A 27,517-nucleotide genomic window follows, 5' to 3' on the forward strand; every position below is an offset into this window, starting at 1 on the left:
GACATCCTTGCTAGATCACTAGCAACAATTGTATCAGTTTGTATACTTAAGGAATTTTATATGTTTCGGGTCTTGAGATAATTGCCAGATAGCAAACCTTATAGAATGATTAAGTACCATCAGGCTAATGGTGAAAGCAACAGAACCCCAAAGTGGTGGAGAATCAGATCTGTGGAGTTGGGCTGACCAGACTCTAGCTCCATTTCTGGTTTTGTTTTGTTTTGTTTTTTTTCAAGCTCTCTGTATGATAATTTCTTCATTGGTAGAATAGGGTTAGTTGACAGTCCCTACCTCATGAGGTAGACATCTTAGCATATTGCCTACTATAGGCTAAGTGCTGAATAAATTGTAGCTAGTCAGAAATAAAAGGGGATAGAAAAATGATCTCTTGACCAAGATTTCACTAAATGAGGTGATACCCTATGCTTCCTCTCTGCATTTTGGCTACAGTTGAACTGTCATGAATCAACCAGAACATTTCTCAGTTCAGCAGGAAGAAAGGGTATTTAACTTTGGCTGAAACGTCCTGCAGCCTTTCAGCCAACTTAGCATTAAAAGATCGTCTTACACGCAAGTGAGCTCTTCGAGTGTAGACATTTTAACAAAGGGGTAGACCCTCGGGGCTCCCAGGTCTTGGGTGTCAGCCAGACCTACACTTGAAGCCTGGCCCAGCCAGTATAACTTGATGTCTTGGAATTATTTTGCCATGTATAAGTGGAAACATCCCATCAACATCACAGAAGTTGTTGTGGGGTTTTCCTGAAACAATGAACGTGAAGAAGTTTCCACTATTGCACCTGGCATGTAATTAGTGTTCGGTAAATGGTAGTTATTTTTCTTTGTTATAGAGGGAGACAGGATTGGAATCGGGATGTGGTCTGTATATTAATAACAGAAAGGCTTGAGTTTTGTTTAAAGCTTTTGTGTTTATTATGGTCTCTGTTTGATCGGCCTCAATGTGTGTGTGTTTTTCTTTTTTCCTCTGATCACATGCCTCGCTTCATTTCCAGTTGGTCTGTGCCTGTTAGCAGTCTAGGGGGTTATCACTACAGAGTCAGTTGAGCCCTCCTCTGTGGGCTCATCACCTTCTCAAACAGATACTGCTGTTATAGCCCTGCATTCATTTCACCTCGTGCAGTTAGGTGTGTGTGGGTCTTTTACTTTTCGCTCCCCATCTTTGTGTCCCCAGCACCTAGCTTTGTAGCTGCCGGCCCACCCATGACGTGTCTCAGTGAGTAGTATTTGTCTGTCCTTTACCATTTCCAGGCAGCTTCAAGTCTTTTTTCATTTGATTCCATCACCCTGTGAGGAGTGGGTATTTTTGTTCTACTTTAAAAAGTTCCTTATTTGAGGCTCAGGAGAGCTTAAGGGGCTTGTATGTGATTCTCAGGTGGAAATGAACTGAGGCCATTTTCTCCAAATCCCTGGTTCTTTGCTTATAGGGTCCTTTGTTTTAAAATTTTTTTTTAAGATTTATTTATTTTTGAGAGAGAGACAGAGCACAAGCAGAGAAGAGGCAGAGGGAGAGGGAGAAAGAATCCCAAGCAGGCTCCAGGCTCCAAGTTGTCAGCACAGAGCCCGATGAGGGGCTTGAACCCATGAACCGTGAGACCATGACTTGAGCCAAATTCAGACGCTTAACCAACTGAGCCACCCAGGCGCCCCTGCCTTGCAGAGTTCTTAAACTCTTGTGTGCAAAGGGAAGTACCTGGGGAACTTGGTAACTATGCCGCTTCTCAGGCGAGAAGAGGGCTCCTCCCTTCAGGAGCTGTTGCATTGGATCTCGGATGGACCCCACGTTTGCTTATCTAGATACGTGACTCTTACGCCCGTAATGTGTAGTCTGCACCCCACTGCCTTTGGAGATATCTGTACTCTGCCTGCTCAGAACTTTGACTTGGTGCAGTAAGAAAATTAAACCTAGGAAAAAAGAACCCCAGCTGGGCTTGTGTTGGATTTAAAAACCTCAGTGCTGTAAAATGCATTTTGGCGTGTGAGCACTTTGGGAGTCTTCCTCCAGCAAATGGGTCCATGGAACCTGCAGTGTGCAGCCTAGTTTTTTTTGTTGTTGTTTGCAGCTGAAGTTCCCTGTCCTAAGACATAGGTTGAGAGTTCTGAGCCAGAGCAGGGTATGTGCCTTCAGGATGCCAAGACAGCCCTGGAACGGATTAGAGCTATGACCGTGTAGCGTATTTTGTACTCCGTGTGGTAGCAGTTGTTAACTGCTCTTACTACCAGGAATGCCCTTCAAGACCATCTACTTTACCTGTGGGTCCTTTGTCTGCAGAAGGTTTTTATGAAAGCCCTTGGGCGTCGGCATACCCTGATGGAGGCTCTGTTGCTTATTAAGTGCTGTAGTTTACACGTTGCACTCAGAAATGCTAGTGAGCGTCTCCTCTGTGCCCGGCACCGCAAAGCAGCCTCATTACAAGTTACTCTCTTGGGGGGGGGGGGCGGCGCACCTGGGTGGCTCAGTAGGTTAAGTGTCCGACTTTAGCTCAGGTCATGATCTCACGGTTCGTGAGTTCCGGGCTCACCCCCTCTGTCTGTCCTTCCCCTGCTCCTTCTCTTTCTTTCTGTCAAAATAATAAACTTAAAAAAACCCCAAAAGCAAGGGGCTCTTTCAGAGAGCTTTTACCTCACTTTCACGTGATACCCTCTATTAGTCCAGCAAAGTGGGACTCAGTGCTCAAGCCCAGCTAGTTGCTGACTCACGCTGAAATGATGAGCGTGGACCCTTATCAGGCTGTGGCAGCTTGGGGTGTCTTGGCCAGGCAGGGATGGCGTGGGGTGTGTGGGGAGTTGGAGGGGCAGGGGCAGGGGCAGTAGGAGAGCCCGAGAGTCCGTTCTGATCTCTGATTGCCGTGGCTCCCGGTGTTATGGGGCTGGAGCTAGAGATGTGTGCCAGCTTCCCAGATTCCAGGTGGGGATTCAGAATGCATTTTCCACAATATGAGTCTTTTAGTTCAAGGATATAAGGATCCTTTTTGTCTTTTGGCAACAATTTCTTTATGAAAGTGTGAGCACTCATCAGTAGGGAAAAGAGTGAAAAACCACGTTAAGCCCTAAATGCCTTCAGGGCTGAAGAGAAGTCTGAGGGCTGTGTTGAGACCCCCCACCTTCATTGTTGTGGAAATGCCTCTGGGAGTGAAAACAAAAACAAAAAGGAACGTTGAGAATAGATTGTTGACACCCTTTAATTTTCTGGATCTTAGATTTCAGATTTGCACCCTTTTCCTTTTTTAAAAGAATGGTATAATTCCTCTAAGAAAACCATGGTTTAGTCAGCAAAGTCTGGACTAGGATTTTGGTGGCCTCATGAAATAACTGAAGGGAAATTTTTGTTTTTTCCTAATGTCCAGAAGTGAGGTTGGGTTGTTCCTCCCCTCAAGTGCTAGGTTTCCTCAGTGAGGTCAGCTTTCCCAACAGCTTACACCTTCACCTGAGGTTTTGGATCTCTTGTCATCCCAGGGTGCGTTGTCTGTTCCCCGCCAGCCTTAGAGCTGTGGCATAAGGGCTTCCACATCCACAGAGAACTGGCTGGACAGTGAGGCTCACAGCGTGACTCTGCCTGGGCCTGGGAGCAGTTGTGTTAAGGAGTCGAGGCACCGACTCTCCTCTCCAGCACCGGGCGCCTGCACTTACGGAGGGGAGGGCCACAAGGAGATCCCTCTCCAGACGAATGTTTTCCTCTCAGGCTTCACTGAATTTTGAAGCATACTCTGACAAGTTGGACTCTTGCCAGAGGGGGCTGAGGAGCAGGTGAACCTATTCGGATCCCTGATAGGTTGTGTCCGCAAGACCGGCTCATTCTCTCAACAGTCGACTCACATTAGCCAAACTTGCAGGGAATGATGTACAATCAGAGGAGCAGTTCATCCATCAGCAGGGAGAAGCTGGAAGGCCCAGATCTGATGCTCAGGTACTTCATTCCTCTGGCCTTCTCAACTTGGGGAGCTGGAGTCTGCCCTGATGGTGGCCTGCTGAGTCAGAGAAGGGGGGACTGGTTGGGCGCTTCAGCTGTTCAGTGGCTTAATGTGTCCCAGACCTGGTGAGGGAAAGGTCTTGACCGGGGTAAGCCTTTACTTGGAGAGACGCTGTCACCTGCTGGTCTTTCCGTGGTCCTTTTTCTCCTTTTCAGCTTGTGGTCTAACAGGGTGCTGTGCTAGTTGTGTCACATGGTAGTTGATGGTGAGAGCGAGGAAGAGAATGTGATCTTCTGAGATACGTACATGTTTTGTACTTGCCTCCTAACCAGTAGCCAGCAGATGACTTTGTTGCAGCTTCGAGATGCTACTTAACGAAGGCTCCTCTCCCTGTCTCTCCAGTTCCCTGTAAGACACAGACACAGGACTCTCCAGGAAACTACAGCGTGACCTGCGGCCATAGTCACCGTCCCTCACACACTGCCCCACATGTAGACCCAGGGACTCCCCTTGTGAGGGCTTGTCGGGTCTGCAGAATTCCTTCTCCCCTAGTGGGGGCCGGGAGGGAAGAGAGTCCATGGGGGACCTTTGAGTGCCCTGCACACGATCAAGAATCTCCCCAACCAGCCCCTGGGTGGGGGGTGAGGCTGAGGGTGTTTCGCTTATGGAAGTCTCCGTGGGGAAACGCAGTCCCTGAATGGAGTCCACCTGCCAAGAGTTGTGAGGGCCGCAGCCACAGAGGGGCCTCTGGGGGGAGATGCTGGCGGGGCTGGGTCGGGAGCATGGTGTAGCGAGAGGGCTTCTGCTCCGCTGCTTTGGCCGTCGGAGAAAGAAGGAAGGCTTGTCCTGCCCTCAGCTGGTGTCTTTGTCCAAGGTGCTGCTTCATCCCACCCGTGGCCCCAGAGCGAGACGGTCGCGGCCGCAGCCTTGGGGAGACCTGGCATCCCACCTGGTCCTTGCATCTCACGATGGACGTGGGTGGATGAGTGACTTCTGTGTAAGAACACTGAGGACGCCCCTGTATAGCTGACTCACGGGCCACGTGGCCTTTCTGTGACTCCGTTTCTTCTTCTGTAAAAGGGGAATTGCCGTAGTAACTTCCTCTCAGGCTTTGGGGGAAAGCAGACATAGATCAGTACGAAGCCTTTAGAATCTTCTCTGACTTGTAACCGTTCAGTACGAGTTAGTAGTTGACATTATTGTCACTCCTTATACCTCTGACAGCCCTTTGGTACAGTCTTAAAGTTAGAATGAAAACAGTATGTACTTGATAAGCCCTTGTGAGGATTATGTGTTAGATGAGGGAGTTGAGATCACACGCTCGTATCAGAGTCTGGCATCTGGAAGATACTGTGGTGGGCAGAATGCTGGTCCTGCAGGGACATCTGTGTCCCGATCCCCAGAACCTGTGAATACGCTACCTGCTCTGGCAAAAGGGACGTTTCAGCTGTGGGTAGGTGAAGGATCTTGATGAGGGGAGATTATCCTGGTTTCTCCAGATGGCCCCAGCGTGGTCACAAGGGTCCTCACAAAAGGAAGGAGGAGGGTCTGAGAGGTTCCAGACGCCGGGAAGACCCGGGGAATGGGCTCTGCCCTGGAGCCTCTAGGAGGAGCACGGACCTGCCTTCGGCCTGACCGGAGCCTGTTAGACCTTCGAGCCTTCTCACCTCCTGAGCTGTGAGGTAACAATTTTGTGGTGTTCTAAGCCCCCGAGTTTGTGGTTGTTACAGCAGCTACAGGAAACGAGCACAGCTACTAAGCTGACTCGAGGTACTGATTCGACCGTGGACAGGCCCTGGGCCCATCGTCATCACTGTCTTATGGAGCTTGAGCCGGGGTGCTGATGTTTTGAAGGTGGGGTTTTTGTCAGAGTTTCCTTGTGGGCAAAATGAGACCTCAAAGGAGAGCTGTGGCCTTTGCTGGGCGGCACATATGGGACAGGAAAGCTCACTGCCCTGGCCTGTGCTTGTGCACCGTGTGTCCTGGGGTCACCGGTGCCAACCCCTGTGGATGGTTCCCATCACCGCCTGCCCTGGACGCCAGAGGTGAAGCCCCCACGCCGTGTGGTTGGGACCTCACTGCTGGAAGGACCCTTGGTGTTACTCTTCAGATGTGGGCGGTGGCTGCGGGTGCGGTCGACGAGGCTGCTTTCTCGGCGTCCCGTGGGATTTCTTCTGGGCTCTTTGCCGCTCAGCAGAACCTTGCTCAGTGTTGGCCTTCTCTCGGACTCCCCTGAGGAGCATTTACCTGTGAATCGGAGCTGGCTCTCTGGGCCAAGGAGGAGCGGTGTTCCTGCCAGGGGCACCCTTCTTTCCTGTTGGGGCCTGGGAGGCTGGGGCCACTACAGTTCTTTCGTCTCCGTGTGAGGCCGTCACGCACAGGGAGGAGCTGAGCCGGGTGGCAGGGAAGAGCTGGGTTCTGATCATGTCCTTTGAGCCTCCGAATCCAGCCATACTTGACAGGAGAGTGCAGCCCTGAGTTCCCACCCTCGCTCCCCGGCCCGTTTTCAAGCTTGAGTTGGGTTTCGGTAGCTCATAGGCTTGTGCGAACGATCAGCTCTTTACTGGATGCGGAATCCCTCCTGTCCTGGGACAGGGCTCTTAATTCTCGGAATCTGTCTTTGCAAATACCCCCGTCTGTGGTGTGTCGGGGGCTCTCGCTCCTGGCCTTCCCCTCGTTGGGCTCCCTCCACTGTCCTGCCTTGGCCACCGTCGTCTTCTCCTGTAGTGATGGGTTTAGGCTGCACGCTCTTGTCGGTGGCTCCATTTAATTAACGTGTCATGGGCTCAGGGACAGAGGGCTCTGTTGCTAGTGGCCGTCATAGTCACCGGCAGTGAGGCAGGAGGTACAGTGGGAGGAACTTGACGGATGATGGAAGTTTGGGAGCAATTTAAAAAATTTAAGAAACGGAAGAAGAAGAAAAAAGTCCTCAGCCTCTCTGATTTGTTGCATCTCTGCCTGCGTGTGGCCTGCTCGCTGATGCCCCGTTGAACGTGGCGTGTGCTTCTTACTCTCAGGGACCTGTGTGTCTCTGGGCTCCCAGAAAATAGGGCAGGACAGTTGAGGCCCCGGTTCTGTGGAGATGGATGGCCGTGGGCGGGGTATTGCTAGAGCCTGCGTGTGTCCTGGGTGTGGGGGGGGGCCTGACTTTGTATCCAGGAGTGTAAACCACAGCAGGTGTGGGCCATCTCTGCTTGGGTGGCCTTGCGTCCTGCCCCCCGTGTGCACAGATGTCTTGATCTGCGGCGGGCGGCTTTGGTCACGAGGAAGGCTGGCTCCTGACTCTGCCTGTGCTTGTGTCTGGGTGTAGTGGGACAGATGTGGAACCTTGTGGAAGCATCCACCAGATGCCATCGCTGTGCTCTTTAAAACCCGCTCCAGGCCTTTTGATGCTGGCCTCCAGTGCTGGCTGTGGCCCGGCCCTTCCCGCCCCCCCCCCCCACTTCCAACCCCACCTCCTCCTGGCCTGTCCCCGCCCCTGCACTCTCCCCCCGGCCACACTGGCGTTCAGGCTCTTCCCCAGATGCACCAGGCTCGTTCCTGCCTCAGTGCCTCTGCGGTTGTTCCTCTGCTGGAATGCTTTTTACCCATGTCTGCACGGCTGACTCACCCTGTCAGGCAGGTCTCTGTTCAGGGGTCCCCTCCCCTGACCGCCCTATCTCATGTTGTGTCTTCCCCCTCCTCTTTATCATGTTACTTCATCATAGAGTGTATCGGGACCTCGGAGTATCTTGACGCTTCACCCTGTCCTGTGCTTGCTGTCTGTGCCCCTCTGTGCAATCCACAAGAGCGGGGACCTTGTCTGTTCTTTCTTCCCCTGTGTTCAAAGTGCCTTGAGCAGTGCTGGACTCAGGTACGTGCTCCATGAGTGTTCACATGAATGAGTAGAAATTTCAGAGGGGCTGTTGTAGGACCTCGTGGCAGGTTAGGTGACAGAAGACTTGTGGCCGCTCTGCAGAGCGCGGCCGTGGGCGGGTTGGTGGGTCAGTGCCACGCTGCCAGTGTTCTGGACCCCACATAACCACTTCTGATGCTTGGCCTCCAGTCAGATTCTTACCACGTGTTGTTTGTTTATCGTGCCTACGGTTAGCACACGATTTTGACTCTCCTCTGGTGTCATCGTTCAGAGGTCTTGAGTGTAGGACTCCTGCAGTCCGATTTTATCTGGCCTAAAAAAAGTCTAGAAGTGCCTGTCTTCAGGGATGTCTTGATCCAGGGGTTCAAATAACAGGACCCCCCCCCCCCCATTTCTCAGGTCTGGTTTCCCCCCACCCTTCTCCCCCTAGTGTTGGCAGCGTATGCTGCTGCGTGTCGGACCGCTAGTCCTCTGGGGGAGAAGTCCTCCGGTTGAGGGTGCTGGCTGATGCTCTCCCCGTGGCGGAACCCCAGCTGCCAGCCCTGTGTCGCTGAGTGCCACCTAGGGAAGAATGCACAGCCTGGGCTTCTGTGACTGCTAGGCCCAGCCCCTGTGCCCTAGTGGGCGCTGGCCCATTCTCAGCAGACCTTCTCACTCCGGCAAGAGGCTGCCCGCCGCTCTGGGTTTCATCTTTTCGGCACACGAGTGGAAGAGAGCGCTTCTCTTCCCCAGCAGTTTCCATATAAATCGCTCTGCCATCTATCCCCACGTGGAGCAGAGTGGTGCTTCTCAGCCTTGGCTCCACACTCAGTCAGCTGGGGAGTAAAAATGCCCGTGCTTGCCCACAGGAACCACTCCCTTGGCGGATTATCACCTGCACACGAATGAAGTTCAGGGCCAGCCAGTAGGCTCCAAATGTGACCGCTTTCTGGCTCCTGGCCGGCGGCAGACGTCCCAGGTCAATCAAAGCTCTGTCTTTCATCTCCAATCCAGGTGTGGCCTCGGGACTCGTCTCCAGATAGGTTCCAGCAATTATGAAGAGGGTGGGTGGTTAGGGAGGTGGGTGTGTAATGGAAGGTGTTCGCCTCCACTGCTGAGTTAACACAGTACTTGTACTGTGCCCGCCCCGGCCACCCCCCACCTCCCAAGGACCCACAGGGGGCGTCAAGCACGTCTCCTTTGTTTCTCTGACCTTTCTCTTCCCCCAGGAGCGTGGCCCTGCTCCTCCTTGCCCAGCGTCCTTCCCCTCTGGGTGGCGCTCATGAAGCTTCAGTGCAGTCTGGCCATGTGCCCCCATCCTGACCGCTTTCTGATCCCTCCTGTTGGCTTATCCAGTTTCCTCTTCTGGAAGTGCCACTCCCTCCTCCCTGGCCAGGCCAGATGTTGCGTTTATTATAAGAGCCAGCTCTTCTGTCGCCGTAAAGAAATGTAATCACACTGGTCTTTGGTTTGCTAAACTCCTCTTGCCCTGGGGAGCAGTAAGCTAGCCCTGGCATTGATTGCCTGCCTGCCCTCAGGACTTTGTAGCCCTGTCTCGGGTATGTGGTCTGTCTGACGGCACAGAGGATCGTTACTTTAGTTTGTGTGTGTGTTGACCAAGGGCACAATAAGTATTTGATAAAACTTGTTGCCACATTCCATCCACATACTCTCAGCAGTGATTTTGGAGTAGTGGGCAAGTTGGCATAGATGGGAGTGGCATTATCTGAGAGGAGGAAAAGTTGGGGGGGGAGCAGCGTTACTCAAGAAAAGGAATAGAATGATTGTTTCCCCTTCTTTCAGCAGTGGCCCGCACCACTCTGCCCACAGCCCACGGCCGGGGACTAGGCCTGGGGTTCCAGCTGGATGCGGACGGGTCTGGGGAGTGTCTTCTCTGGCTGGGTGGCTGCTTCCCAGCAGGAGTTCAGTACAAGGGAAGGGGAGCAGAGGTTCATGCCAGTCATAGTGGGCACTCGCTTGGATGCATGTGGGGTCTGTCTCCTAAGCCACTTGCGTGGCTCCTGAGAAAGGGACCTCAAACCCAGTATGCTTTTCGTGGGACTTGTGCCTTTAGAGTCTTGGAAGGAGTGCTTGGTAACTTGTAAGGGTCTGCAGTAGAAAGAGCGTCCAGGAATGTGGCCGAGACGTGTCTGTGAGGAAGACTGATGGCCTTGCCGGTCATTAATTGGGGTGGAAAGGCCATGTGCTACCTGCCCTGTGTTGAAAGGTGTTTCTGGTGTCCCCTGCAAATCTTGGCTTATTGATGGGAAGAAAGGATCCTCTGTGATTCTCTCAGTAGATTAGACGTGTGCCAGGCACAGTTGTGGGAATGCTTCAGTGACTGACAGGTACGAGGTCTCCACCTGAGCTGACTGCTTAGTGAGGGCACGGACAGTGAAAAGTAGACCCACAACTACAAATACAGGCCACGATACAGCTCTGCCTTTTCTGACGAGACCTGGAACCACCTCGAGAAATACCTGGTCGATGGTGAAAGCAGAAGCCTCCATTCAGTGGGTACCCGTAACGTGCTGGGCTGTGGTGGGTTCTGCGGCCTGTAGCGTTTCTGTTGGTACTCCCCCTTGACACGTGTGACGAGACCGCGGCTCTGAGAGATGGGTGTGCTCAAGGTCCCCGTACTAGGGGTCTCCAGAGAAACCGCTACATATATACGCACACGCACATAAGCACACACGTATGCACGCATACATATATGTATATACATGTACACACGCGGGTTATACATACGAATACATGTATATAGAGCTGTGTGTATGTCCATATACAGTTGTGTGCACATGCCTGCCTACCTCTCTATCTCTGTGTGATGTGACTGATAGATTTTTAAGGAATTAGCTCATGCTCTTGTAGAATCTGGGAGCTACAAAATCTGCAGGGTAGGCGGGCAGGCCGGAGACCCAGGGAAGAGTCGACGTGGCAGTCTTGAGTCCGAGGCCATCTGGAGGCAGGATTCCTCCTTGTGGGGGAGCTCTGTCTTTCCTCTTAGACTCTTCAGCTTAAGGCCTGCTTCCCTTCCATGCATTGAATGAGGCACACCCACATTATGGAGAGGAAATAGCCTCGAAGTCTACTGTTAAAATGTTAATCTCCTTTTAAAAAGTACCTTTATAGTGGCAGTTAGACGAGCGTTTGACCACACACGTGGGTGCCAGGGCCCGGGCACGCTGTCATGTGAAATTAACCATTAGAGTCCTCTGCCTAGACAGAGGCCAAGCCGGGGTTTTAGCCAGGTTTAGGCTGAGTAGTGCATGTGCTTCCTGCTTCTCCACATCCGTTACGCTAGCCGGAGAATGGTGTCCTAGGTGGTAAAATCTGTTGCGTCACCCTGGATCTCCGAGGTGGGGGTGTAGCTGCTGACCAGGAGCTGCCTGCCTACGTGGGGCAGCCTGGGGTGGGGTAGCTCAGCGGGGTAGCATCTACCCCTTAACTTTATCCTGAGAAAGGTCCATTCCCTGTCCCTCCTCTCCCCGGACGACTGAAACCTAATGTGCGCTGCGGGGTCGGAACGTGACTGCTTCAGGACTGGCCATCAGACTTGGGGAGAAGCCACTTCTGGTAGCAATGGAGATGAGGCGGGCTATTGGCCTTGTTTTCTTCCTCAGCGAAGGCTCCTCCTCCCACAGTAAAAGGAGAGGAGGTGCCTGAGGAGGCCACAGTAGAACACGGAGGCAAAGGCAGGCTTGGGATTTCCAGCCAGTGGGGTCTGGGATGAATCTCCACACTCTCATTAGTTCCAAGTTCTTCGAATAAGTTTTTAACTCAGAGCTTTCAGTGTGTTCATTTTGGGGGCAGAGATAATAATGTAGTGTTGACTTGTGCAGCTGTTTGAAGTCTCAAACGGGTGACATGTGTAAGGTACCGGGCAGTCGTTGACGTTATTTTGGATCGGAGGTGCGTTTTGCAGGGCGTCTAGTATGCGGAAGGTCAAGGCTCATTAGCAGAACACCTGTATGTTAATTTCTGAAAGTGGGTGAATAATTGTGGTGATAATCGTAAAGTCAATCTCCTTGAGAGCTTTGCAGTCCTGGTAAATGATTTGTGTGATGAGCTAGTTTACTGACCTTCAAATAAATACCTGAACCAGTAGCTCAGTACCTGGCCCCTTACGCAGGGATCAGTACTGGCAGCACCCAGGGAGCCATTCGTGGGACAGTGGCCCAAACTCTGATTTTTTTTTTTTTAATTAGAATTTACCGGAAAAGCCTGGGGAATAAGGTACCCAATACCCAGTGTACTCACCCCCCCCCCCCCCCAGATTCAATGGACAGTTTTCCATATTTATTTCAGATCAAGAAAAGAATTGAGTTTCAAGTGCCATTTAGGTAGGACGTCCTTACTGATGTCATCCATATGTTCCCAGATGAACCCTGTGCCCCAGCTTGCGTCGCCTGCCTCCCTTATGGTAATCCTGTGGATTTCAGAGGAGGGTTAGAACTCTGATGGGCCATGCCAGGCTCCTCGCGTGCCCACTCCTGGCGGGGGGGTGGGGGAGGTAGGAGCAGCTCTACCCAGCACACGGGATTGAGAATGGGAGGGAGGCAACCCCCTGAAATGAGGAGGGAGACTAAGGAAGAGGGCACATTGGGCAGAAGCACAGGTGGCCATGCAGCCCGAGCGACGTGGGGAATGTAACCTCTCCAGAATTTTTACTCAGGAGAGGTTTGGTGGTTTTGTTGGGTAGGGGTTTGGAGGCATTGTCTTGACACTGTGTCTGCATAACATGGGCTGTTACTTTGAATTTTGTATGTTCATTTGGGCTAGTGGATCAGGTGGCAACGTGTGGCTGCCTTAAAAAAACCAAACCAACCCAACCCAAACAATGACTTGTACAAGATATTTCTCTTACTTATCAAAAGTCCGGAAATACATCGTCTTGTCTGGGGCTGGTGTGATGGTTTTATGATCATCAGGAACTCGGGCTGTTTTTTCTTTTTGCTCTGCCATCTGCGGTACGTGGCTTTTTATCGTGTTGATTGCCTCATGGCACCTAGAAGGCAGCTGGTGTTCCAGCCCTTACATCTGTATTTCAGGCAGGTGGAAGTGGGAAGTGGGGAATGGGCGAGTGTGCATTTTGTAGCTGAATTGTATAAGGATTTAAAGCTTCAGGGACAATCTTTAAGGAATTTTTCAGAGTACCGCCCCTCCTCCAGGGCCTCTACTTCTAGCTCTTGGGCTCCCCTGATGGCACGGAAACCTGGGAAATGTGATGGTGTCATTGGCACACCAAGAAGGAGGGATAATGGATATTGGGTAGGCAGCAGCAGTCCTGGCCCCAGGTGGCTTGGGGGAGGGTCAGGCTGATGGAAACTATGTGGCAGGGGTGGGGGGTTGCCACAGCTCCTCCCCCCCCCTGCCGTTTCCCACCACCCCCAACCAGCCCTTAGTGCTGTCAGCATTGAGAAAAGCTTCATCAAAGGCACAGGGGTCATCACTGCAAGAGGATCTGGTCCCTGGTCTCTCCGGGGACTGCCATAAAGGGTAACATTTTATTTGCTCACCCTGATTTTATCCCCTGCAGGATGCTTTCCCCTGCTAAGTCATTGCAAGAGCAATTGCCTGGAAATACCAAGTATCGATTCATGATTTCTGTTCATTTCTTTTTTATTGTTCGGTGGGAGATGAAGGCCCAGAAACAGAATAGGAGCACTTGGAGGGCTTCAGCTCCCTCCTCGGAGGCGGAGGCCACGGCCAGAGGTCCATGGATCATTGTTGCTGTTACTTTTTAGGGCCGCCTTGGCCTTGGGTTGTTGTGCAGTTTGTCAGTCAGCGTCCTCTTTGGTGTCCGGCTCCTCTCCTTCCAGGAAGCTGACAGGTGGCTTGTTTTGTTAAACACTCTAGTTCTGAAAGCTGCTCTAAGTTTCTAATCAGAGCTTTCATCAGGCATCGGGTCTTTGTGCTTTGCTTGTGTGGGTGATGACGCCTTGTACCTCAGGTGAGAGTCGCTTGTCTAAATGGTTTTTCTTGGACCGAATAGAAAAACAGACATCCTGTAAAGAGATAAAGCTCATCTCTCCATCTGGAGTTGTTTCACGGGTTTACGGCCTCGATTTCACACTGTGTTTGGGTGGAAATCCCCTTCCTCCTCCCCTCCCCTCCCCTGCTCCCTGGAAGGCGTCCTTACCCGTGTGCCTCCTGTTGACTCTGTCTAGAATCTTCCTGCTGCCCAGCACACGCCCTGTTCACAGACCTCACTGCCCCAACTTGATTTCCCTCAGTTCTGTAGTATTGCTGCCTCTTTTGTACTTAAAATTTTTTTTTATTTCTTCCTTTCTTGAGTGACAGATTCACTAAGCGTTTATACCAGGATTCGGGTTCCTTGTGAGGAGGACTGACTTGGTTTTCATGCTGTTGGGCAGACACCTTGCAAAGACAGATGCCTGACCCCTGGTAGGTGACAAATAGGTTTTTGGTGAATGAGTGACAGAATGAAATGTGTTGAGCCCCTTATGATAATAGCTCATGTGGATTAAGCCTCATATGCCAGGCCCTGCTCTAACTGCTTGATAGGCACCCTTCCTGCGGGCTGACTGCTTCATCGTCCCTGCCGTGCAGGTGGGGGAACTGGGACTTAAGAGGCCCGAACATAGAGAGGGGACGAACTGGCTTACGGCCCCTGCCATCCCCTGTGTTTTAGATTGTTGTTCCTGTCATCGGCACGGCTGAGTGCTTTGCCCAGGTGCACAGTGGGTGAATGGTGTCCCGACGCAGAAGGGAATGACGCACAATGTGTGCCCCTCTGGAGCCCACAGGCAGGGGTGACTGGGTGGGTGCACTCGGTGGGCTCCAGGAGACGGAGCACCCACATTTCTCCCGGGCAACCAAGCCAGTGGGCAGAACAGGACCGGATGTGGACATCGAGCCACGTGACGTGCGTCCTGCGTGCGCTCGACCACGGGGCCCGGGAGGCATTCCAGGTACGGTACGTGCTGTACCTGAGACTCCTCACCTTGCCGGGCTCTCCGTTGGCCTTTTCATCTCCCTCTGACTCATCCTCACACTTTTCCTGGGACCCGTTCCCTCCAAAAACACACCTTCCTTCCCCCAGGTGGAGCCAATGAGGCCCAGCTCGGCTCTACCTTTATTTTTTTATTTTTATTTTTTGCAAACACATGAAATTTATTGTCAAATTGGTTTCCGTACAACACCCAGTGTCGGCTCTACCTTTAATTACTTGTGCCTTCGTTTGCATCTGGTTCGTCTCATTATAATGCCATTAGCAGAGTGCAGGGGTCCCTGCTGCTGGGCAACCAGGAGTGGTGCCCGCGCAGTTTGAGGCCTTGCTTCTGTGCTCTTGGCTTCTTCCCGATGAGTAAAATGAAGGATTTGGAATAGACAAGAAGCAAACGTACATACAGGGGCCAAAAGCAGTCTGCGGAACTGGCAGCTTGCTTAAAAATAGTTTTCCCGCAACTTTATTGTTGAACGTTCAGCAATTTGCGTTTTCTTGTTAAAAAAGAGGCCATATTTACTGTAGAGAATGTAAGACGATACAGAGACGTGGAAAGCGAAAAAATAAGTCACTTACAAACCCTCGGGTGTCATTAACCATCTGGAGCCCACCTTTCCGGGTAGATACCTCCTGGGGTAAGCACCCCCACCTGAAGACGGCTTTGTGATCTGTGACCCACCTCTCCTTCTGACACGTGGACTTGATGGGCGAAGAGAAAAGCTGATGGCATGGAAAAAACCCACAGTTAATGATAGTGAAGTCAGGCACTGGTGAAATACACCTGTACCCGCAAGGTGCATCAGGTGTCGGCGACCAGTCACATGTGGGCTGAGTGACTGGAAAGAGGGTTTGATGGGGTGCAAGCTGGCTGCCGCTGGCTGTCTTGCCTCCTTTCTCACCTCTTTTCCAAAGTAGAGTGGGACAGCATTCACGGAGGCAGCCTTTACCCGAAAGTGTTAGAACATGAACATGAGACCATGGCTTGGGCTCCGAAAGTCTGCCCTCTGCCAGAAGCGTGACCTTGGGCAGGTTACCTGGCCTTTGGTTTTCTGTGTATGTATTTCATTTCGGGTAGTTTCTCCTCCTGAGTCTTCCCGTTCACGAACTTTTTCTGCTGCAGTTTGCCCATGACACGTTCATGTGGCCTCACGTGGCTGCAAGGGATGCTGGGAAATTGTCTTTGTTGTCCATCCAGATGGTCAGGTGCCCGGCAAAAAATTTTTCTTGCTACGGAAGAAAGAATGGCTAGGAGGGGACGTGAGCCCTTTGTGCCACACTTCGGAATTCGCAGGTACACAGCTTTTACCCGAGGGAGCGGCCGTGCTGGCTTGGCCAGCAGGGCAGCAGTGGGGTCCGTTTCAGTGGAGAAATGGGGAAAACTAAAATGTGAAAGATGCTTTGTGCTCACCCCTTTTGAAACTCTCCCCACTTGTGTGACACAGGACAAGCGGGAGTCCCCCTTCTCTTTGTTTAAGCCGTTCTCTTTGTGTCCCATGCTTATTTGCCCTGTGAGTCCAGGGTGCCCTTGTCGCGTGCAGAATCGGCATTACCACGGACAGTTGTCCTGTTGACCAGCTATTGGTCAATGCTGTAAGACTTTGAACTAGAATTCTGAGGCCCAGGTGCCAACCCTGACTTAAGGCTCGCCTGCTGTCATTTTGGGATGATGTAAACTGAGCCACTCCGTCTGTAATGCCTACCTGGTACGATTCATTCCTTCATTCCCTCGAAAGAAAGTGCTAGAGGGGGAGAGAGAGAATCCCAAGCAGGCTCCACACTTAACATGGGACTTGATCCCATGACCCTGGCATCGTGACCTGAGCCAAAATCAAGAGTTGGGTGCTCAACTGACTGAGTCACCCAGGCGCCCCTGAGCTTAAGTATTAAATTACTCTTTATGTATCATTTGGCCTCCCATGGGAGGAGGAAAATAAAATTAATCTTGGTTTCCTCTGACTTTCTATTTCTCTTTTCATCTTTTTTGGCAACTTGTAGCCGGAGAGCTCTTGACATCCAATTAAATATGAATTATAGAAGGTACCTTTTATAATATAAAGATGTACAGAAGCACAGTCACTCTGTGTAGACGTGAGTTCGGTGCCCGTCAGTTGCCTTTTGGTTTAAAACCTAACAGCAAAAGTGGTTTTCGATCCTTTTTGACTATGGCTCATGGTAAGAAAGAGGCTTTTAAGTGCATACGTTCATGCATTAAGGAATTGAGACACTGCCTTCCTAGAACATTACTTACTTAACCTTTACTGTGTGCAAAACATTCTTATGTTGTATATTCCATTCTGTTCCATCATAACAAACAGTTGTGACTCACTGAATTACTTTCACCACCCCACTAAAGGGATGCGATCTGTAGTTTGAGAGACATCATTTTATAGAAGGGGGTAATATTCCAGAATCTTGTAATCTAGTTAATACGTTCAGTATTTTTTCTGTTGGTTAAGACGTTTCCTCCCTCCTTCCCTTATCTAAGGTGTAAACGTTATTTCTCTTAGCGAAAACTCACTCAGATTTTAGTACATGGTGTGTTTATAGTTGCAAGGCGGGAACAGACCAGTTTCTTTTAGAAATAGGACTTGTTAGGTCTCTTCCCATTTCCCGGGGGAGAGTGGATGTGGGGGCTTTGCTGCCATGCATTGTGGGCACCTGTGAGCCAGACCACCTCACAGGTGATTTGTCTTTTCTGGGATCCAGCCCAGTCCCTCCTACATAGATCCTGAAGACCCTCTGACCCCAGCAACTGGAAGTAGGCCCCCGGTTGCAGGTGTGGCTCGATCTAGGAATGCAGTTTACCAGGAACATGTATCCCTCTGCCCCTTGGTTCTGTCTCCAATATAGGTTTGTTTCATTGTCGGACAGGTCTTGTTTCTTGGAGGGAGAGAGAGGTAAGAGCGCAAAGCAGGGGGTCAGAGCAAGTAACACCCCATGTGACTTGCCAGCGGTGTGGATTTTATCCTCCGGCTCGGGGGGCCTGGTGAGAAAAGAAAAGCAGGAAGGGACATGAGCCAGTTGGCATGTTTCTTCCCCTCAGACGAAGATCTGCCCCATGTGTTGTTTCTGTGCACGACAGAAATGATTCTGCCTTTAGAGGGCTGGTTACTTTTAGACACTGAAAATATTTTTCTCCCCCCCCCCCACTTTTTTTTTTTGAAATTTCTGACATTGTTTGAATTTAATGATTCATATTACGAATTATTCATGAAAATGATCTTTTAAGCTTCTTATAATAGCTGAAATTATCCTTCATTAGATACTGACAGGTCCTGTGATGGGTGTAATTATAAAAAAATATTCTTAGGCTAGCTATATTCTGCAGTGTTAAAATTACGCAAATGAGCAGGGGATAAGAATAGAAGCTGAGTAGGATGGTCAGATTTTATGGGAGCGGGGAGGGTGGCGGCTTTGCAGATTTTCTAAAGATGAATAAATATGTGCTGCACACATTAAGTACATTTTTATTAGAGTCTGCCTCAACGCTTACCTTTTCCTCATCGGCAAGGGAGCAAATTAATTTTAGCGCCCCGAATTGTTTGTCACTCTTGCCCATATATGAATCGCACGAAGGAGAATTTTTTTTTCCCTTTCCTCCTTCCTTCCACTCAGCATTCTCTGCAAGGCGCGCTGTAGTAATCTGATGGTCCTGCGGAACGGCAGACCTGTCGCGGAGATAGCTGAGCAGGGAGGGGAGAGATGGGGGGGTGGGGGCAGCGAGTCTTCATCCTGGTGCCCCGTGTGGTCCTCTGGCCAACTGAGCCCGAGAAATCAGGACCTGCTCTCCTTCCGGTCCTGAGAATGGCCAAGTGGGATGGTCCTGGCTTCTCTAGGGGCCCCCCGGCTTCCTGGAACTAGCCTTGGTGCTTGTGTAGGGAGATGCTGGGAGGAGCAGCACTGAGCAGCCCATCGTGTTTGGTCTAGAACCATGGTGCCCGGGGCCCCCTGTGACCTGGCCCTGCCTGCCTCTCTGAGGACTCTGTCACTAATGCCACCTCTCTACCTCCTGGGCGCTCCCATCCCTTGTTGGGGGCTGTATGGCAGAACCCCTGAGAGAGGGGATGGTTGGCAGGGGGCCATCATGGACTCTACAGTCTAAGTTCTACTCACAAGTAAGGCCAACGGAGTGGACTCTTAATTCCTTGTCTTTGAATAGCACTGTTCAGCAAAGCGTTGGGTGGGGAGGGTGCTTGGGGGGGGGCAGCTAACATTTAAGTGGTGCTTACTCTGTCAGGGACTGCATGAAGACCTGTCCACTTACTCACTTAATCCTCATATCTTAGATGGTGGATGCTGTTACCACCAAGACGGTGGATGTTCGTTCTGCAAATAAGGAACAGCTTAAGTCAGTTGCCCAAGGTCACACAGCAAGTTAGGAAGGTGAAGCACCGCCGGTGGATTCGCATTGATGGGGGTGGGGGGTGGGGACAAGGAGAGACCCCTGATGTGCTCATCCAGGAGGTCAGCAGAAAAGCTTGGGTTTATTCGTGGAGGCAGCTCTTCTAGAGTTCTCCTTTCTGTTACCTATTGCTTGCTTGCTTGCTTGCTTCTTCCATTCATTTATTGTTTATTCCAGAGAGAGAGAGAGAGGGAGAGGGAGAGAGAGAGGGGGGGAGACACAATCGGAAGCAGGCTCCAGGCTCTAAGTGGTCAGCACAGAGCCCGATGTGGGGCTTGGACTCACCAATGCAAGATCATGACCTGAGCCAAAGTCGGATGCTTAATCACCTGAGCCACCCAGGCCCCCCTCTCTCTTACCTCTTTAGATTTCATCCTGGATCTCTCGCTACCTGGGCAGGTTTTGAGCGCACACTGTGCTGCCTACAGCTCTGCCCGAGTTTGGTCCCGCCGTCCCTTGTACGTCCCTGTAGGACAGAGATGGCTTGGTGTCCTCCCTACCTTGTGCCTGAGCAGCCTTCCTTGCTGTTGGGTTTTCTTCCAAAATGTGCACAAACCTCATTCTGCCTTCAGGTGACAGGAGGTGAGTGTTCACTGTGTGTTGTATCTCAGACCAGAGGTAAAGGCCCAGAAGCACATATTTGGGGCATGGTGGATGGTCTGTCTCCTTGCCCTCTCCTGCCTTTATCCCTCCTCTCCCTCCTCCCGCTCCTCTCCCTGAAATGTGCACTACTCACAATATAACAGACCACAGGCTGGATTTCACCCAAAGGGTGTAGTTTGTCAGCCTTTGTTACAGACATTTGTTGGTGTTAAACTGCCTCTTAAGAAATCTAACTGTCCTTGTTCCTGGGGGTCTGATTTTTGCCTCTGGTTGTTCTTCTCTTATGATGTCTTCTTTTGTCCCGAAGTGCTGTCAACCCACCTTTGTATTTTCTCCCATTCGCCCTTCATCTCCCGTCACTCCAGCCACACTGGTGCTCTAGAAATTTCTCGGAGATACGGAGGTAGTGGGGTTAAGGGTGTTCCTTACTTTTTCATGCTATCGTTTCCATGGTAGACAGGCATTACTTGCATCAGAAAGTAACTGGATTAAAACATAACCTCTAGCCTGTGTGTCGATGTCAAAGGGATATTCGCTTGGGACGGCTTTCCCCCGAGCTTCCCGTGTAGGCTAGAGGAGGAGTTGGGTCGGGCCCTTCATGTGGGCGTGAAGCTTTATGGGTTACAGAGTGCTGTCGTCTGACTGATGGTGTGGTCACCTCCCGCAGTCACCAGTGTCGATGTTCCTCTGACTTGGCACGTGAGCAAGCTGAGGCTTCCTTACTTGGCACAGGGTTCCGCAGCCAGCAGGGGGCAGAGCTGGAAATGGAGTCCAGGTCTTGGGATTCGAAAGCGGGGCTTCCGGCTGTTGCCTTCTTGACGCCCCAGTAGTTCTGGAATGCTTCTTCCCAGTGTGGGTTGAGGTTGAGAGTAGGGTTTCTGGAGTCCGACTCTGAAGGGATGAACCCAGATCTGCAGCTCAGCCGCTGTGTGTGACGTCGGAGAAGCTACTTCTCTTCCCTGGACCCCGGCTTTCTTACACCTGAAATCGAGATAACGGTAGTACTGCCCTTACGGGATTGTTATGACTGTAGAATGAAATCGGTGAGAGCATGCTCTGTAAACAGTAACCGTCATCCTACATCGTTCCGTGGTTTGTGTTTTTTGCTAAGATTAGTAGGAAAATACACAGAACAAAATTCACCACAGTAACCATTTTTATGTGTGCGCTCGGGACGCGTTCAACACATTCGCACTGTTGTGCACCCCATCTTCAGAACTCTCTCTTTCTTGCAAAACCGAAACTCTAAACCCGTTCAACAATTCCCCATTCCTTCCCCACCACCTGGGTCTTTGCTGTGCTTTTCATTTATGTTTGTCACGCTGTTGAACGCCGCACCCGACATCCGCGGCCAGTGGTCCTGCTCTGGGACGAGGCCTGTGACCAAGCCGTTTCGACGGAGAAGGGACTGTCCCTCCCTGGCTGTCATGGCGCCTCCATTTATCAAGCGCTTGCTCCTCACCGGGGAGCGGGCCAAACCCTTGATGGCGGGCGCCTGGCACGAGCCTCGGCGTGGCACTTTGCTGTGTGTTCTCGCTGCCCACATGGCGTGTGAAGGTGCGGCCCCTCCCAGGGCCTGAGCAGCTGACTCAGGGTCCCGTGGCTGGCAGGGGGCAGAGCCGGCGTGGACACCCAGGGCCACCCCAGAGCCGGCTCTGTACCCTGGCACCGGGACTGGCTTTGCTTTTGGTGGCTTCCCCTCGCTGCCCAGTCGCTGGTTCTTGGGCGGCTGTGGTGAACTTGTTCCCATCTCCTTTCTCAGCGTGTGACGTACGCATCCCCTCGAGGGGTACGTTATCGGGGCGTCTGCGTCAGACTTGAAGACCGGAGTGGACGGAGCAGTTGGGGCGAGTGGCTCGCCCTCTTCCCGTTGCCCCTTCCTCCCCCGTGGCCACCGCCTGCGTCCTTCCTGCTCCTCCCTCGCCCCTTCTCCTCACGTCACTGCTCTCTGACGCGCGTACGGAGGGCCCGCCGCAGACTAGGCCCGCTGCGGACACGAGACACGGTCGCTGTCCTCGGAGCTGATGGACGAGAAGGGCAGGCAGACGAGTAGGGAGGTCACAGCACCACAGGCTGTGTCCCCTGAGGTGGCCCTGAGGAAAGGCCACGTGTGACCAGAAGGGTCCTTGGAGAAAGTGCCGTCTGCTTTGAGGGTGGAAGTGTGAGTAGTTGTCCGGGTGGAAGGAGGAGGGGTGAGATGCTGAGCACTTTGAAGAACCCGAATGGGCACAAGCGGGAGGCTAAGTGCAACTGACCAACCGATCTTTCTCTCGCCAAGACTTTTTCTTTTAATGTCGCAAGCAGGCAGAGCGCCAGACAAGCTGAATGGGGTCCCAGCTCTGTGTCCTCTTGGATTCCTCCCCGGTACCTCATGGATGAGCCCAGGGCCAGTGACGGTGCTCTAGGGCAGTCAACACCGACTCGGGCTTCAGATCCGGGCCTGAACACAGGGCCCGTTCGGAATCCAGCCCGGGTACCTCCCAAAGGGTGAACGCTGTGGGGGCTCCTGGACGTTGTACTCAAAGCAACCAAGGGCCGAGTGTCTCTACACAATGTTGCCATCTAATCTGTGAGCCTTGAACTCCTCTTCCTTCCATGAAAAATCTTTACTAACACCCATTATTCTCATTCACAAACCTTTGCTGGTGGTCAGGGATCAAGACGGTTGAAGTCTGCATCCTTCGTACTTGGCTGGCAATGTGTCGTAGAGTTACAGTAGGCGTCTGGGTCCACGCAGGCCCGGAGGCAGGGTAGACGCAGCGTGGAAGGTTGAAGTTCTTCCCCCGAGCTGTTGGAAGATTCGAGGAGCTGATGTAGGTTCTGACCAGATCTCAGCAAAACCTGAAGAGGGGTTGTTCTTAGGTTGGAACTCGGCAGGCTTTCCTTGATCTGTTAGGAAAGCCTTGCCTCTCCAGCACCCGGCCCCGCCTGTGTTTACGTGGCTGTCCTCATCTGAGTTAAGCCTGTGGTAATACCCTGGAGCTGATGATGAGACCCTCGTGCCTTTTAACTAACACCAGTTAGACAGATGAAGTAGTTGAACTCTGTGTTTTGTACTTGGAAACCAGCCAGAATCCAGCCCTCTCCCCCAGCATCCTGGCCAGAGGCAGCGTCATGCATGGTGCGAAATCCCTCGCATACAGATGACTTCTTTGTCGTCCCACCCCTTGCTAACCATTAATTCTGGTGATGATTAATCTTTTCACCCTTACGTTATCTGACAAGCAATCTTGTTCAGCGCTCTGGAGACCTGAAAAGTGCTATGTGTGTTTAATGTTAATACGCAGCCGCTCCGAGATGTACAGAGTACACGGGAGTTGGGGCTGCCGTAACCCAGAGAGGCTCGAAAGTGAGGTGTGTGCTGGGAGAAAGCATGAATCACCTCTCTGCAGCAGGAGAATGTTCTCATGATTTTTTAATGGCTCTCCGAAATGAACGTGCTCTATTAAGGTAAACTGTTTAAAAATTAAGGCTTTTGACATTCTGTGAGTTCAAAAGGGAGAGAGGGAGAGAGAGAAAAGAATCTGTAGACTGATGCATGGGATGCAGCTCTTGGGGCCGACAGGGATGGCCTGGAGCCTTGGGTCTCTGTTTCTTTGAGAAAAGGGCTTTGGTTTCCAGGGAAGCTCAGTGCCGTGGACTGAGCCTCCAGGTTTTGGGGATGTTTATTTAACACGGAGTCCATTGGCCATCTGATGTTACGTGCGGGCAGCTGGGTCTGGCTCCCACCCTGGATTCCGAGCTGATTTGCATCTGTCTTTAGGAAGGAAATTTGGACTTCGCTGATGTTCATGACAGTTAGGATTATGGACCAGGAGTGTGGGGGGTTCCACACACAGGATGTAAACGACCCTTGGGAGCTTCTGTAAGAGCTAGCATCCGCCCACCGCCCCCATCCCTGCAGTGATCGTCAGTGCCATAAGGATGCAGAGGCCTGCAGAACACGGACGATACATACATATGACGTTTGTCGTATTCTAGGGTGATGTGTTTTTTTTTTTTTTTTTTGCTCAGCTATCCCTGGAATCTTTGGGACTCGTCTTCATAGCAGTTGAGGGCTGAAAGTCACACACACATGCACACACCCCAGCTCCATTCAGTCAACACCTCTCCAGTGTCCTTCTGTGTCAAGCTTCGGGAGCTGGTGCTCAATCTGATAAATCTGTGGGGACAAAAGAGCGCAAGTGCTCGAGATCCCCACTATTCAGAGTGAGGCCTCCGGGCCAGCAGGACCGGCATCAACTGGGAGCACACCACAAGTGCAGCTCCTCGGGCCTTACCCCAGCCCCATGCTCTTAGGATCGGTGCTCTGAGTAAAGATCTCCAGGTGAGTTGTCAGCATGTTACCGTGCGAGAAACACTACTGGAAGTTTCTGTAAATGGAGGACAGGTACGGAAACAGGTTGCTGTTACTCCTCCTGTTCCTGGAGCAGGCATCACTAATCACACTGGATATTTCTTCCCAGTGAGCGCTGTCTGCGCCTCACAGCTCTTCTCAGAGCAGTGTCCAGGCGGCTGCTTCCAGCTGCTCAGAGCAGGTCCGTGAGGTCAAGTTCAGCCTCTTCACCGCAGTCCACACTTCTCTCTTACTGGACAACAGCAGCATCCTGGTCCCCTGCTTCCCCTCTTTCCTCCTCCCCACAACCTAGAGTCCTCCTTGAAACATACAAAACCGCCCTGCCTAAAACCCTTTAGTGACCTGCCATTGCCAATAAAGTAAAACTGTGCCTGACCAGGCCCTGGTCACCTCCTAGCCCTGTCTTGGGTCTCCTCCCCCACTTGCCTGCTCATCACTGCCCCTCTGGCCTTGTTTGTATCTGTCTTCGGAGCACGCCCACTCGTTGTGCTGCAGAGCTGGGACATACCAAAGTCACTGTCTCCCTGGGTGTCACTGCTGTCCGTGTGAGAAAGCCCAGGAGGGCAGAGTTTTGATCGGCCTGAGGCCACATGGCGGTCAGAGCCCCGGCAGGCTCGTCTCCAAGCCTGAGCTGCTTGTGGAAGTTAACCCCCTCCAGTGGCCACACCAGGGAGCCACAGCAGGTCCTTGAGTCTTCTTGTGCTTCCTGTATCCACACTGTCAAGAATGCTCCTCTCTTGGGAAGCCTAGGTGGCTCAGTGGGTTAAGCGTCCGGCTTCGGCTCAGGTCATGATCTTGCCCCTCATCTGTCTCTGTGCTGACAGCTCAGAGACTGGAGCCCGCTTCAGATTCTGTGTCTCCGTCTCTGTCCCTACCCCTCTCATGCTTGTGCGCTCTCTCTCTCTCTCTCTCTCTCTCTCTCTCTCTCAAAAATAAATAAATAAACAAACAAATGCATAAATAAAGAGAATGTTGTTCTCTCCCCCTCTCTCTAACCAATGCCTTATGTGGCTGGCTCTTCTTTATCTGTTAGGGCTGGCTTTGGGCCTGTCACCTTCTCAGATAGGCCCTCTCTGGCTGTCGTCGTCAGGCAGCCCCCATCGTTCTGTCTCAGCATCCCAGTAGTTTGCTTCAGAGCCCTTGTCATAATTCACAATTGGTTTTTATATATCTATTGTTTGACTTGTTCTCAGTCTCTCTGCTTAGGGTCTAAGGTCCATGGTGGCAGGAATTCTGTTTGCGTTATTGGCCTCGTACCCACAGCACCATCACAGTGCCTGGCACATTGTCAGTATTTAGTAAATGTAATGTGGGCTTAGGCATGAATGGATCATGGGAGTGGAGGACAGTCCTAGGCTTGGTTTGGACCCAGAACCGTGTCTAATGTGGTTTCCACATTATGTACACAACAAAGCCAAGAAACAGAGGTCTGACCTTCCTGAGGTCAAGTGGCTAATCAGATCCAGAGTGATTTTATTTCAATACTAGGATACTTTTTAAAGTTACCTACTCCCAGTGGGCCACATCAAATAGCCCCAAATACCCTATTCTTCTTACCCTTTTTTATCTTACTTCCTTTGAACAATGGTATCTTTTGAGACACTCAAATAACCTTTTCCTCAATCAAGTAAGATACTTTCTGTGTTGCACAGAGATCTCTTATCAGTGAATTACCTAGCATTTGAAGTAGGGGGTCTGCTTTTCTTGGGTGAACAGTCTCCATGGGGTGTGCCCTAAGCCAAATCCGAATGGGTGAATGGTGTTGCCTCTGACTTCTGTAGCTATCACTGTCTCTTGCTGAGATCTCCACCCGTAGCCCAGTCCTGTCTCCTACGAAGTCTGTTTGGACCCATAAGGGTGACTCATGTGAATTGCCTTGATTCTTTCTTGGACAGGGATCAGCAAATGTTTTATATAAAGGGCCAGTTAGTACACATCTTCAGCTTTGTTGGCCACACAAACCTCTATGAAAACTACTCACCGCTGCTGTTGGGGCACAGAAGCAACCCTAGACCTTCTAGAAATGTGTGGTCATAGTTGGATATCACTAAAACTTTATTTACAAAAACAGTGTCAGCCCAGATTTCGCCTGAGTGCCATGGTTTGCAGACCCCTGTTCTGGGATGTCCAAATTAAAAATCAAAACCAAAGAACTTTAAAAGTTAGCTTTCATTTGTTCAAATTTGTTTGTAACGTACCTTGAAAGATGACTTCAAGGGTGCTGTTCTTTGGATGGGGAACTGGTTCTTAAACTTAAGAAACAGAGTTGCTTTTGGCTTCCTGTGTGGGCAAAGAGTCAAGCAGTGATTTATCACTTGCAAAAATAGTTTTGATTTTTCAAACAAATAATTGCATTCTCATGAGTAACCCACCTGCCAGTCCATCAGCAGTGTGAGGAAAGATTCATCCTTAAACATGGTAGCAGGATCGCATAATCCAACTAACCCGCGTTGTTTAGTGATTAGCTCTGTTTTGGAAACTGGATTGCTTTGCAGATGGGTCCATCGTCCTTGCCCGAATGCTGGGAGGGCCCATTCAGCTTTCTTGGAAATGCCAACCTCCTATGAGATAGATTGGGGGGGGGGGGAAACTGCACGTGGACCAATGTCAGCGTTTGTGTTTTTGACAAATGAACAGTTGGTAGGTGTTGAATGCCCCAAACGTTGATCTTTGAATTAGGTTGGAGAAAAATAGAAAGCCAAACCCAAAGTATTACTCCATCCCTTGGGAATGATTTGGGCTGTAAGTAACGTCAGCGGCTTTTAAGAATAAGGGTTGAGTTTTCCTTTGCAACAAGTCATTTAAAGGCTACACTGGCTGATGACAACACTCTTTAACCAGGTTGATTAAATAGGGTACAACGTTGACTCTCTTGGGCTCCAGAGCTTGGTCTTCTGCCACACTATGCCACTTAATTAGAGAAAATAAAACAGGACTTCCTTAGGAAGAGTTTTCCTCCTGCTAACACTTTGAAAAAGATATTGAACTCACACTGTGCATGCAGTTTTGAACCTTGCTTTTCTCTGTAATTGTCCATCTCAAGACTTTTTAAGTGTTTCATAGACTGTGTAACTCCCAATTCCTAACAACAGCATGTTATTAGATCTAGAGGATAGACCAGGGTTTATTTAGTCAGTTTCCTATTGTGTTAGACCTTTTTTTTTTTTTAATGTTATTTTACTGAAAAATGCTGCAGAGAATGTCTTTTGTATACAGAATTTTCCCATGTTTCTAGTTACTTAGGAGGAGTGGTACCATAAATACAACTGCTGGGTGAAATGGCATGTTTTTTCTGGCTCCTGTGATGGATTGCCATGTTGCTCTTTGGCGATCTGTCCATTTGAAAGTGTCCCCAGAAACAGGTCTAGTTGGCCACTCTCTGCTGCATTAATGAATGGTTACCATTTAAACACCATCAGGCAGA

At 51.0% G+C, this 27,517-nt stretch overlaps 1 protein-coding gene across 2 annotated transcripts in view; it reads left to right on the top strand.

Moving 5' to 3' along the window:
• The window catches only part of SNX29 (sorting nexin 29), a 493,130-nt gene that overhangs the window by 196,461 nt on the left and 269,152 nt on the right, over positions 1-27,517 (top strand). The window lies entirely within an intron of this gene.

The sequence above is a fragment of the Panthera uncia genome, chromosome E3 (assembly GCF_023721935.1).
Source record: "Panthera uncia isolate 11264 chromosome E3, Puncia_PCG_1.0, whole genome shotgun sequence".
NCBI lineage: Eukaryota > Metazoa > Chordata > Mammalia > Carnivora > Felidae > Panthera > Panthera uncia.